This window comes from Pleurodeles waltl, unplaced genomic scaffold (genome assembly GCF_031143425.1).
Source record: "Pleurodeles waltl isolate 20211129_DDA unplaced genomic scaffold, aPleWal1.hap1.20221129 scaffold_247, whole genome shotgun sequence".
NCBI classification, from domain to species: domain Eukaryota; kingdom Metazoa; phylum Chordata; class Amphibia; order Caudata; family Salamandridae; genus Pleurodeles; species Pleurodeles waltl.
In genome coordinates, this window is record NW_027149953.1 from 66,124 (window position 1) to 77,578 (window position 11,455).

General features: G+C 43.6%; 7 non-coding genes across 7 annotated transcripts; 4 read left to right on the top strand and 3 right to left on the bottom strand.

The window, feature by feature from the left end:
* Positions 1 to 1,460: 1,460 nt before the first annotated feature.
* Positions 1,461 to 1,532, bottom strand: TRNAA-AGC (transfer RNA alanine (anticodon AGC)). Its single transcript has one exon. It is a non-coding gene; the product is annotated as a tRNA-Ala (tRNA).
* Positions 1,533 to 3,596: 2,064 nt separating this feature from the next.
* TRNAA-AGC (transfer RNA alanine (anticodon AGC)) lies at positions 3,597 to 3,668 on the bottom strand. The gene has a single exon. It is a non-coding gene; the product is annotated as a tRNA-Ala (tRNA).
* Positions 3,669 to 4,342: 674 nt separating this feature from the next.
* TRNAM-CAU (transfer RNA methionine (anticodon CAU)) lies at positions 4,343 to 4,415 on the top strand. Its single transcript has one exon. It is a non-coding gene; the product is annotated as a tRNA-Met (tRNA).
* Positions 4,416 to 6,478: 2,063 nt separating this feature from the next.
* TRNAM-CAU (transfer RNA methionine (anticodon CAU)) lies at positions 6,479 to 6,551 on the top strand. Its single transcript has one exon. It is a non-coding gene; the product is annotated as a tRNA-Met (tRNA).
* Positions 6,552 to 7,868: 1,317 nt separating this feature from the next.
* TRNAA-AGC (transfer RNA alanine (anticodon AGC)) lies at positions 7,869 to 7,940 on the bottom strand. Its single transcript has one exon. It is a non-coding gene; the product is annotated as a tRNA-Ala (tRNA).
* A 674-nt stretch (positions 7,941 to 8,614) lies between these two features.
* Positions 8,615 to 8,687, top strand: TRNAM-CAU (transfer RNA methionine (anticodon CAU)). The gene has a single exon. It is a non-coding gene; the product is annotated as a tRNA-Met (tRNA).
* A 2,063-nt stretch (positions 8,688 to 10,750) lies between these two features.
* On the top strand, positions 10,751 to 10,823 carry TRNAM-CAU (transfer RNA methionine (anticodon CAU)). The gene has a single exon. It is a non-coding gene; the product is annotated as a tRNA-Met (tRNA).
* The last annotated feature ends 632 nt before the right edge of the window (positions 10,824 to 11,455 follow it).

An 11,455-nucleotide genomic window follows, 5' to 3' on the forward strand; every position in this document is an offset into this window, starting at 1 on the left:
CATGAGAACAGCATTTTTGCTACCTTCCCTCTTCATGGTGTGTAGACGCATTTGTTAGCGGTTTCAAGCAGCCTTCTTAGCGCAGTAGGCAGCGTGTCAGTCTCATAATCTGAAGGTCCTGAGTTCGATCCTCTGAGAGGGCATTGCAGTGTTTCTTTTGTCAAGAGAAACATCTCAGATTTTCTCCAAATCTGTAAACTATTCCTCCACATTGCATCTTGCTCAGTTTTAAGGAGTTGGTGTCTTTGTAGATTCCCTCTTTCATATCCATGGCCACTCATTGTAGGTGAGTTTTAGCTGGTTCGGCTGCCGAAACATCTACCTTGGTACAATGAAACTGGAAGTCTTCCAAGTGCCTTCATATATTTAGTCAAGGCTTTGGAATGAATTCTGATCTGCAGGTCCTTGTTTATTTCTCTTCCAACATCCCTCAGAAATGACTATGTGGTCAATTTCATTGGAAAGCAGAAGAAGTCTACCCTTCTGTCCTAGCATTTATTTGGAGCTAGGGAAATGTTTCTCAATCAGAGGGGCACATAATGTTTTAACAAGAGAGAAAGCAGCTATGGAAAACAAAAAAGGGGAAACTCCTCCGAGCCGGATTTGAACCAGCGACCTAAGGATTTCTGTTTCTCCACTACAGTCCTCCGCTCTCCCAACTGAGCTATCGGAGGATTGGGCAGTACAGCTTTCCATGCTGCATTCATCTTTCTTTCAATAATGGTTGCGGCGGGAGTGGGCTGGGAGTACTGCAGTCTAATCTTGAAAATCATGAATATGACCTGCAGCTTGCTCTACAAATTGCCACTTCCTAGAGTGCATTCTCAGCTACATCTTATCACCATAAAGGGGGACTGCTTACCTACCTGAATGTGCTGTGCTGGCGTGAAGGAAAGCAGGGGACCTAGAATTAGAAATCCTACAGAAAGGAGTTTTCCTGAAAGGGCATGGGGCCGAGGAATCCACAGCCCTTTGGAAGCATTTCTGGCAAAAGGATGACAGCATGGGAACATGAAGGAAAGGACAGAAAGTTAGGAGAGTCATTACTCCGTACGGAGCATGAAGAACATGCATTTTTAATGCTTCTGTGAAAGGAACTGGAAAAGCAAAACCAGTAGATTAATGGACCATTCAGAAGGGATTAGGATGAAGAAAACATTTTGTTTTTCTTAAACCTTCTGGTAAGAGTCTCTGGTTTAGAGGAAGAATTCAAATAAATGACCAAGACAGCTGTGCCCGTTTTCTATACTAAGAATGCCAAGATAAATCACCACTTTGGTTTCTTATGGAAGCAAGATTATTTTTTTCTATAAACACGGGAAATGAGATAGCCCCATTTCAAAAGGTTTTGCAAGGCAAAGAAAGTGGGGTTCTGGCACCAGCTGCATGACATCTCACTTCCTTACTCATGATGCCAGCCTAGCTATCTGTCAAAAGGCAAGATTAGCATGGCGAAAAGCTGGAGATGCCGGGGATTGAACCCGGGGCCTCATACATGCTAAGCATGCGCTCTACCACTGAGCTACATCCCCACATCCTGTAGAGGGAGACCTTGCTCCACGCATGGAAACCTGGAATTCTATTGAATGTACATTCACCACATAGGACACTGGAATGGGAAGCGTCAGGTGTGGAATTCCATATGATTTACAGCTGGATTTTCTAGCACCGTTTTTTATGGAATAAGGTTGACTCTAGAATGAATAATTCCCCACACACAACAGCTAGATGCAATCGAAAAAAGCCAGAGTATTCAAGGCAACTGGTTCAGGATACATCAAAGAAGGATATGGTTGAGTGCTGTTTCCACATCTTGTGAGATGACTTAAGGTACCCCTGCTCTTTTTGCAGGACACACAGCTATGTTACATTAGCATGTAAAGTGTTGAGATCTAGATGCATCTACGGCTAGGGGCGGCATGTTAATTCTGGGTTTTAGTCCATTTCATTCTCAGTTATGAGGAGGAAAAAATGGCACGATCTTTCTTAGAGAGGTGAATGGTATGCCCTGATTTCTTTTGCATGGCTAAATGTATGGGGTGTGGGTTTAAGCACTGGGAAAGAGCAGTCTTCTGACCATTATAACTGCAGACGATTTTAATCCAGCGAGGCAACCGAAGTGTATTGATATTCCAACATGAGAACAGCATTTTTGCTACCTTCCCTCTTCATGGTGTGTAGACGCATTTGTTAGCGGTTTCAAGCAGCCTTCTTAGCGCAGTAGGCAGCGTGTCAGTCTCATAATCTGAAGGTCCTGAGTTCGATCCTCTGAGAGGGCATTGCAGTGTTTCTTTTGTCAAGAGAAACATCTCAGATTTTCTCCAAATCTGTAAACTATTCCTCCACATTGCATCTTGCTCAGTTTTAAGGAGTTGGTGTCTTTGTAGATTCCCTCTTTCATATCCATGGCCACTCATTGTAGGTGAGTTTTAGCTGGTTCGGCTGCCGAAACATCTACCTTGGTACAATGAAACTGGAAGTCTTCCAAGTGCCTTCATATATTTAGTCAAGGCTTTGGAATGAATTCTGATCTGCAGGTCCTTGTTTATTTCTCTTCCAACATCCCTCAGAAATGACTATGTGGTCAATTTCATTGGAAAGCAGAAGAAGTCTACCCTTCTGTCCTAGCATTTATTTGGAGCTAGGGAAATGTTTCTCAATCAGAGGGGCACATAATGTTTTAACAAGAGAGAAAGCAGCTATGGAAAACAAAAAAGGGGAAACTCCTCCGAGCCGGATTTGAACCAGCGACCTAAGGATTTCTGTTTCTCCACTACAGTCCTCCGCTCTCCCAACTGAGCTATCGGAGGATTGGGCAGTACAGCTTTCCATGCTGCATTCATCTTTCTTTCAATAATGGTTGCGGCGGGAGTGGGCTGGGAGTACTGCAGTCTAATCTTGAAAATCATGAATATGACCTGCAGCTTGCTCTACAAATTGCCACTTCCTAGAGTGCATTCTCAGCTACATCTTATCACCATAAAGGGGGACTGCTTACCTACCTGAATGTGCTGTGCTGGCGTGAAGGAAAGCAGGGGACCTAGAATTAGAAATCCTACAGAAAGGAGTTTTCCTGAAAGGGCATGGGGCCGAGGAATCCACAGCCCTTTGGAAGCATTTCTGGCAAAAGGATGACAGCATGGGAACATGAAGGAAAGGACAGAAAGTTAGGAGAGTCATTACTCCGTACGGAGCATGAAGAACATGCATTTTTAATGCTTCTGTGAAAGGAACTGGAAAAGCAAAACCAGTAGATTAATGGACCATTCAGAAGGGATTAGGATGAAGAAAACATTTTGTTTTTCTTAAACCTTCTGGTAAGAGTCTCTGGTTTAGAGGAAGAATTCAAATAAATGACCAAGACAGCTGTGCCCGTTTTCTATACTAAGAATGCCAAGATAAATCACCACTTTGGTTTCTTATGGAAGCAAGATTATTTTTTTCTATAAACACGGGAAATGAGATAGCCCCATTTCAAAAGGTTTTGCAAGGCAAAGAAAGTGGGGTTCTGGCACCAGCTGCATGACATCTCACTTCCTTACTCATGATGCCAGCCTAGCTATCTGTCAAAAGGCAAGATTAGCATGGCGAAAAGCTGGAGATGCCGGGGATTGAACCCGGGGCCTCATACATGCTAAGCATGCGCTCTACCACTGAGCTACATCCCCACATCCTGTAGAGGGAGACCTTGCTCCACGCATGGAAACCTGGAATTCTATTGAATGTACATTCACCACATAGGACACTGGAATGGGAAGCGTCAGGTGTGGAATTCCATATGATTTACAGCTGGATTTTCTAGCACCGTTTTTTATGGAATAAGGTTGACTCTAGAATGAATAATTCCCCACACACAACAGCTAGATGCAATCGAAAAAAGCCAGAGTATTCAAGGCAACTGGTTCAGGATACATCAAAGAAGGATATGGTTGAGTGCTGTTTCCACATCTTGTGAGATGACTTAAGGTACCCCTGCTCTTTTTGCAGGACACACAGCTATGTTACATTAGCATGTAAAGTGTTGAGATCTAGATGCATCTACGGCTAGGGGCGGCATGTTAATTCTGGGTTTTAGTCCATTTCATTCTCAGTTATGAGGAGGAAAAAATGGCACGATCTTTCTTAGAGAGGTGAATGGTATGCCCTGATTTCTTTTGCATGGCTAAATGTATGGGGTGTGGGTTTAAGCACTGGGAAAGAGCAGTCTTCTGACCATTATAACTGCAGACGATTTTAATCCAGCGAGGCAACCGAAGTGTATTGATATTCCAACATGAGAACAGCATTTTTGCTACCTTCCCTCTTCATGGTGTGTAGACGCATTTGTTAGCGGTTTCAAGCAGCCTTCTTAGCGCAGTAGGCAGCGCGTCAGTCTCATAATCTGAAGGTCCTGAGTTCGATCCTCTGAGAGGGCATTGCAGTGTTTCTTTTGTCAAGAGAAACATCTCAGATTTTCTCCAAATCTGTAAACTATTCCTCCACATTGCATCTTGCTCAGTTTTAAGGAGTTGGTGTCTTTGTAGATTCCCTCTTTCATATCCATGGCCACTCATTGTAGGTGAGTTTTAGCTGGTTCGGCTGCCGAAACATCTACCTTGGTACAATGAAACTGGAAGTCTTCCAAGTGCCTTCATATATTTAGTCAAGGCTTTGGAATGAATTCTGATCTGCAGGTCCTTGTTTATTTCTCTTCCAACATCCCTCAGAAATGACTATGTGGTCAATTTCATTGGAAAGCAGAAGAAGTCTACCCTTCTGTCCTAGCATTTATTTGGAGCTAGGGAAATGTTTCTCAATCAGAGGGGCACATAATGTTTTAACAAGAGAGAAAGCAGCTATGGAAAACAAAAAAGGGGAAACTCCTCCGAGCCGGATTTGAACCAGCGACCTAAGGATTTCTGTTTCTCCACTACAGTCCTCCGCTCTCCCAACTGAGCTATCGGAGGATTGGGCAGTACAGCTTTCCATGCTGCATTCATCTTTCTTTCAATAATGGTTGCGGCGGGAGTGGGCTGGGAGTACTGCAGTCTAATCTTGAAAATCATGAATATGACCTGCAGCTTGCTCTACAAATTGCCACTTCCTAGAGTGCATTCTCAGCTACATCTTATCACCATAAAGGGGGACTGCTTACCTACCTGAATGTGCTGTGCTGGCGTGAAGGAAAGCAGGGGACCTAGAATTAGAAATCCTACAGAAAGGAGTTTTCCTGAAAGGGCATGGGGCCGAGGAATCCACAGCCCTTTGGAAGCATTTCTGGCAAAAGGATGACAGCATGGGAACATGAAGGAAAGGACAGAAAGTTAGGAGAGTCATTACTCCGTACGGAGCATGAAGAACATGCATTTTTAATGCTTCTGTGAAAGGAACTGGAAAAGCAAAACCAGTAGATTAATGGACCATTCAGAAGGGATTAGGATGAAGAAAACATTTTGTTTTTCTTATACCTTCTGGTAAGAGTCTCTGGTTTAGAGGAAGAATTCAAATAAATGACCAAGACAGCTGTGCCCGTTTTCTATACTAAGAATGCCAAGATAAATCACCACTTTGGTTTCTTATGGAAGCAAGATTATTTTTTTCTATAAACACGGGAAATGAGATAGCCCCATTTCAAAAGGTTTTGCAAGGCAAAGAAAGTGGGGTTCTGGCACCAGCTGCATGACATCTCACTTCCTTACTCATGATGCCAGCCTAGCTATCTGTCAAAAGGCAAGATTAGCATGGCGAAAAGCTGGAGATGCCGGGGATTGAACCGGGGGCCTCATACATGCTAAGCATGCGCTCTACCACTGAGCTACATCCCCACATCCTGTAGAGGGAGACCTTGCTCCACGCATGGAAACCTGGAATTCTATTGAATGTACATTCACCACATAGGACACTGGAATGGGAAGCGTCAGGTGTGGAATTCCATATGATTTACAGCTGGATTTTCTAGCACCGTTTTTTATGGAATAAGGTTGACTCTAGAATGAATAATTCCCCACACACAACAGCTAGATGCAATCGAAAAAAGCCAGAGTATTCAAGGCAACTGGTTCAGGATACATCAAAGAAGGATATGGTTGAGTGCTGTTTCCACATCTTGTGAGATGACTTAAGGTACCCCTGCTCTTTTTGCAGGACACACAGCTATGTTACATTAGCATGTAAAGTGTTGAGATCTAGATGCATCTACGGCTAGGGGCGGCATGTTAATTCTGGGTTTTAGTCCATTTCATTCTCAGTTATGAGGAGGAAAAAATGGCACGATCTTTCTTAGAGAGGTGAATGGTATGCCCTGATTTCTTTTGCATGGCTAAATGTATGGGGTGTGGGTTTAAGCACTGGGAAAGAGCAGTCTTCTGACCATTATAACTGCAGACGATTTTAATCCAGCGAGGCAACCGAAGTGTATTGATATTCCAACATGAGAACAGCATTTTTGCTACCTTCCCTCTTCATGGTGTGTAGACGCATTTGTTAGCGGTTTCAAGCAGCCTTCTTAGCGCAGTAGGCAGCGCGTCAGTCTCATAATCTGAAGGTCCTGAGTTCGATCCTCAGAGAGGGCATTGCAGTGTTTCTTTTGTCAAGAGAAACATCTCAGATTTTCTCCAAATCTGTAAACTATTCCTCCACATTGCATCTTGCTCAGTTTTAAGGAGTTGGTGTCTTTGTAGATTCCCTCTTTCATATCCATGGCCACTCATTGTAGGTGAGTTTTAGCTGGTTCGGCTGCCGAAACATCTACCTTGGTACAATGAAACTGGAAGTCTTCCAAGTGCCTTCATATATTTAGTCAAGGCTTTGGAATGAATTCTGATCTGCAGGTCCTTGTTTATTTCTCTTCCAACATCCCTCAGAAATGACTATGTGGTCAATTTCATTGGAAAGCAGAAGAAGTCTACCCTTCTGTCCTAGCATTTATTTGGAGCTAGGGAAATGTTTCTCAATCAGAGGGGCACATGATGTTTTAACAAGAGAGAAAGCAGCTATGGAAAACAAAAAAGGGGAAACTCCTCCGAGCCGGATTTGAACCAGCGACCTAAGGATTTCTGTTTCTCCACTACAGTCCTCCGCTCTCCCAACTGAGCTATCGGAGGATTGGGCAGTACAGCTTTCCATGCTGCATTCATCTTTCTTTCAATAATGCTTGCGGCGGGAGTGGGCTGGGAGTACTGCAGTCTAATCTTGAAAATCATGAATATGACCTGCAGCTTGCTCTACAAATTGCCACTTCCTAGAGTGCATTCTCAGCTACATCTTATCACCATAAAGGGGGACTGCTTACCTACCTGAATGTGCTGTGCTGGCGTGAAGGAAAGCAGGGGACCTAGAATTAGAAATCCTACAGAAAGGAGTTTTCCTGAAAGGGCATGGGGCCGAGGAATCCACAGCCCTTTGGAAGCATTTCTGGCAAAAGGATGACAGCATGGGAACATGAAGGAAAGGACAGAAAGTTAGGAGAGTCATTACTCCGTACGGAGCATGAAGAACATGCATTTTTAATGCTTCTGTGAAAGGAACTGGAAAAGCAAAACCAGTAGATTAATGGACCATTCAGAAGGGATTAGGATGAAGAAAACATTTTGTTTTTCTTAAACCTTCTGGTAAGAGTCTCTGGTTTAGAGGAAGAATTCAAATAAATGACCAAGACAGCTGTGCCCGTTTTCTATACTAAGAATGCCAAGATAAATCACCACTTTGGTTTCTTATGGAAGCAAGATTATTTTTTTCTATAAACACGGGAAATGAGATAGCCCCATTTCAAAAGGTTTTGCAAGGCGAAGAAAGTGGGGTTCTGGCACCAGCTGCATGACATCTCACTTCCTTACTCATGATGCCAGCCTAGCTATCTGTCAAAAGGCAAGATTAGCATGGCGAAAAGCTGGAGATGCCGGGGATTGAACCCGGGGCCTCATACATGCTAAGCATGCGCTCTACCACTGAGCTACATCCCCACATCCTGTAGAGGGAGACCTTGCTCCACGCATGGAAACCTGGAATTCTATTGAATGTACATTCACCACATAGGACACTGGAATGGGAAGCGTCAGGTGTGGAATTCCATATGATTTACAGCTGGATTTTCTAGCACCGTTTTTTATGGAATAAGGTTGACTCTAGAATGAATAATTCCCCACACACAACAGCTAGATGCAATCGAAAAAAGCCAGAGTATTCAAGGCAACTGGTTCAGGATACATCAAAGAAGGATATGGTTGAGTGCTGTTTCCACATCTTGTGAGATGACTTAAGGTACCCCTGCTCTTTTTGCAGGACACACAGCTATGTTACATTAGCATGTAAAGTGTTGAGATCTAGATGCATCTACGGCTAGGGGCGGCATGTTAATTCTGGGTTTTAGTCCATTTCATTCTCAGTTATGAGGAGGAAAAAATGGCACGATCTTTCTTAGAGAGGTGAATGGTATGCCCTGATTTCTTTTGCATGGCTAAATGTATGGGGTGTGGGTTTAAGCACTGGGAAAGAGCAGTCTTCTGACCATTATAACTGCAGACGATTTTAATCCAGCGAGGCAACCGAAGTGTATTGATATTCCAACATGAGAACAGCATTTTTGCTACCTTCCCTCTTCATGGTGTGTAGACGCATTTGTTAGCGGTTTCAAGCAGCCTTCTTAGCGCAGTAGGCAGCGCGTCAGTCTCATAATCTGAAGGTCCTGAGTTCGATCCTCAGAGAGAGCATTGCAGTGTTTCTTTTGTCAAGAGAAACATCTCAGATTTTCTCCAAATCTGTAAACTATTCCTCCACATTGCATCTTGCTCAGTTTTAAGGAGTTGGTGTCTTTGTAGATTCCCTCTTTCATATCCATGGCCACTCATTGTAGGTGAGTTTTAGCTGGTTCGGCTGCCGAAACATCTACCTTGGTACAATGAAACTGGAAGTCTTCCAAGTGCCTTCATATATTTAGTCAAGGCTTTGGAATGAATTCTGATCTGCAGGTCCTTGTTTATTTCTCTTCCAACATCCCTCAGAAATGACTATGTGGTCAATTTCATTGGAAAGCAGAAGAAGTCTACCCTTCTGTCCTAGCATTTATTTGGAGCTAGGGAAATGTTTCTCAATCAGAGGGGCACATAATGTTTTAACAAGAGAGAAAGCAGCTATGGAAAACAAAAAAGGGGAAACTCCTCCGAGCCGGATTTGAACCAGCGACCTAAGGATTTCTGTTTCTCCACTACAGTCCTCCGCTCTCCCAACTGAGCTATCGGAGGATTGGGCAGTATAGCTTTCCATGCTGCATTCATCTTTCTTTCAATAATGGTTGCGGCGGGAGTGGGCTGGGAGTACTGCAGTCTAATCTTGAAAATCATGAATATGACCTGCAGCTTGCTCTACAAATTGCCACTTCCTAGAGTGCATTCTCAGCTACATCTTATCACCATAAAGGGGGACTGCTTACCTACCTGAATGTGCTGTGCTGGCGTGAAGGAAAGCAGGGGACCTAGAATTAGAAATCCTACAGAAAGGAGTTTTCCTGAAAGGGCATGGGGCCGAGGAATCCACAGCCCTTTGGAAGCATTTCTGGCAAAAGGATGACAGCATGGGAACATGAAGGAAAGGACAGAAAGTTAGGAGAGTCATTACTCCGTACGGAGCATGAAGAACATGCATTTTTAATGCTTCTGTGAAAGGAACTGGAAAAGCAAAACCAGTAGATTAATGGACCATTCAGAAGGGATTAGGATGAAGAAAACATTTTGTTTTTCTTATACCTTCTGGTAAGAGTCTCTGGTTTAGAGGAAGAATTCAAATAAATGACCAAGACAGCTGTGCCCGTTTTCTATACTAAGAATGCCAAGATAAATCACCACTTTGGTTTCTTATGGAAGCAAGATTATTTTTTTCTATAAACACGGGAAATGAGATAGCCCCATTTCAAAAGGTTTTGCAAGGCAAAGAAAGTGGGGTTCTGGCACCAGCTGCATGACATCTCACTTCCTTACTCATGATGCCAGCCTAGCTATCTGTCAAAAGGCAAGATTAGCATGGCGAAAAGCTGGAGATGCCGGGGATTGAACCGGGGGCCTCATACATGCTAAGCATGCGCTCTACCACTGAGCTACATCCCCACATCCTGTAGAGGGAGACCTTGCTCCACGCATGGAAACCTGGAATTCTATTGAATGTACATTCACCACATAGGACACTGGAATGGGAAGCGTCAGGTGTGGAATTCCATATGATTTACAGCTGGATTTTCTAGCACCGTTTTTTATGGAATAAGGTTGACTCTAGAATGAATAATTCCCCACACACAACAGCTAGATGCAATCGAAAAAAGCCAGAGTATTCAAGGCAACTGGTTCAGGATACATCAAAGAAGGATATGGTTGAGTGCTGTTTCCACATCTTGTGAGATGACTTAAGGTACCCCTGCTCTTTTTGCAGGACACACAGCTATGTTACATTAGCATGTAAAGTGTTGAGATCTAGATGCATCTACGGCTAGGGGCGGCATGTTAATTCTGGGTTTTAGTCCATTTCATTCTCAGTTATGAGGAGGAAAAAATGGCACGATCTTTCTTAGAGAGGTGAATGGTATGCCCTGATTTCTTTTGCATGGCTAAATGTATGGGGTGTGGGTTTAAGCACTGGGAAAGAGCAGTCTTCTGACCATTATAACTGCAGACGATTTTAATCCAGCGAGGCAACCGAAGTGTATTGATATTCCAACATGAGAACAGCATTTTTGCTACCTTCCCTCTTCATGGTGTGTAGACGCATTTGTTAGCGGTTTCAAGCAGCCTTCTTAGCGCAGTAGGCAGCGCGTCAGTCTCATAATCTGAAGGTCCTGAGTTCGATCCTCAGAGAGGGCATTGCAGTGTTTCTTTTGTCAAGAGAAACATCTCAGATTTTCTCCAAATCTGTAAACTATTCCTCCACATTGCATCTTGCTCAGTTTTAAGGAGTTGGTGTCTTTGTAGATTCCCTCTTTCATATCCATGGCCACTCATTGTAGGTGAGTTTTAGCTGGTTCGGCTGCCGAAACATCTACCTTGGTACAATGAAACTGGAAGTCTTCCAAGTGCCTTCATATATTTAGTCAAGGCTTTGGAATGAATTCTGATCTGCAGGTCCTTGTTTATTTCTCTTCCAACATCCCTCAGAAATGACTATGTGGTCAATTTCATTGGAAAGCAGAAGAAGTCTACCCTTCTGTCCTAGCATTTATTTGGAGCTAGGGAAATGTTTCTCAATCAGAGGGGCACATGATGTTTTAACAAGAGAGAAAGCAGCTATGGAAAACAAAAAAGGGGAAACTCCTCCGAGCCGGATTTGAACCAGCGACCTAAGGATTTCTGTTTCTCCACTACAGTCCTCCGCTCTCCCAACTGAGCTATCGGAGGATTGGGCAGTACAGCTTTCCATGCTGCATTCATCTTTCTTTCAATAATGCTTGCGGCGGGAGTGGGCTGGGAGTACTGCAGTCTAATCTTGAAAATCATGA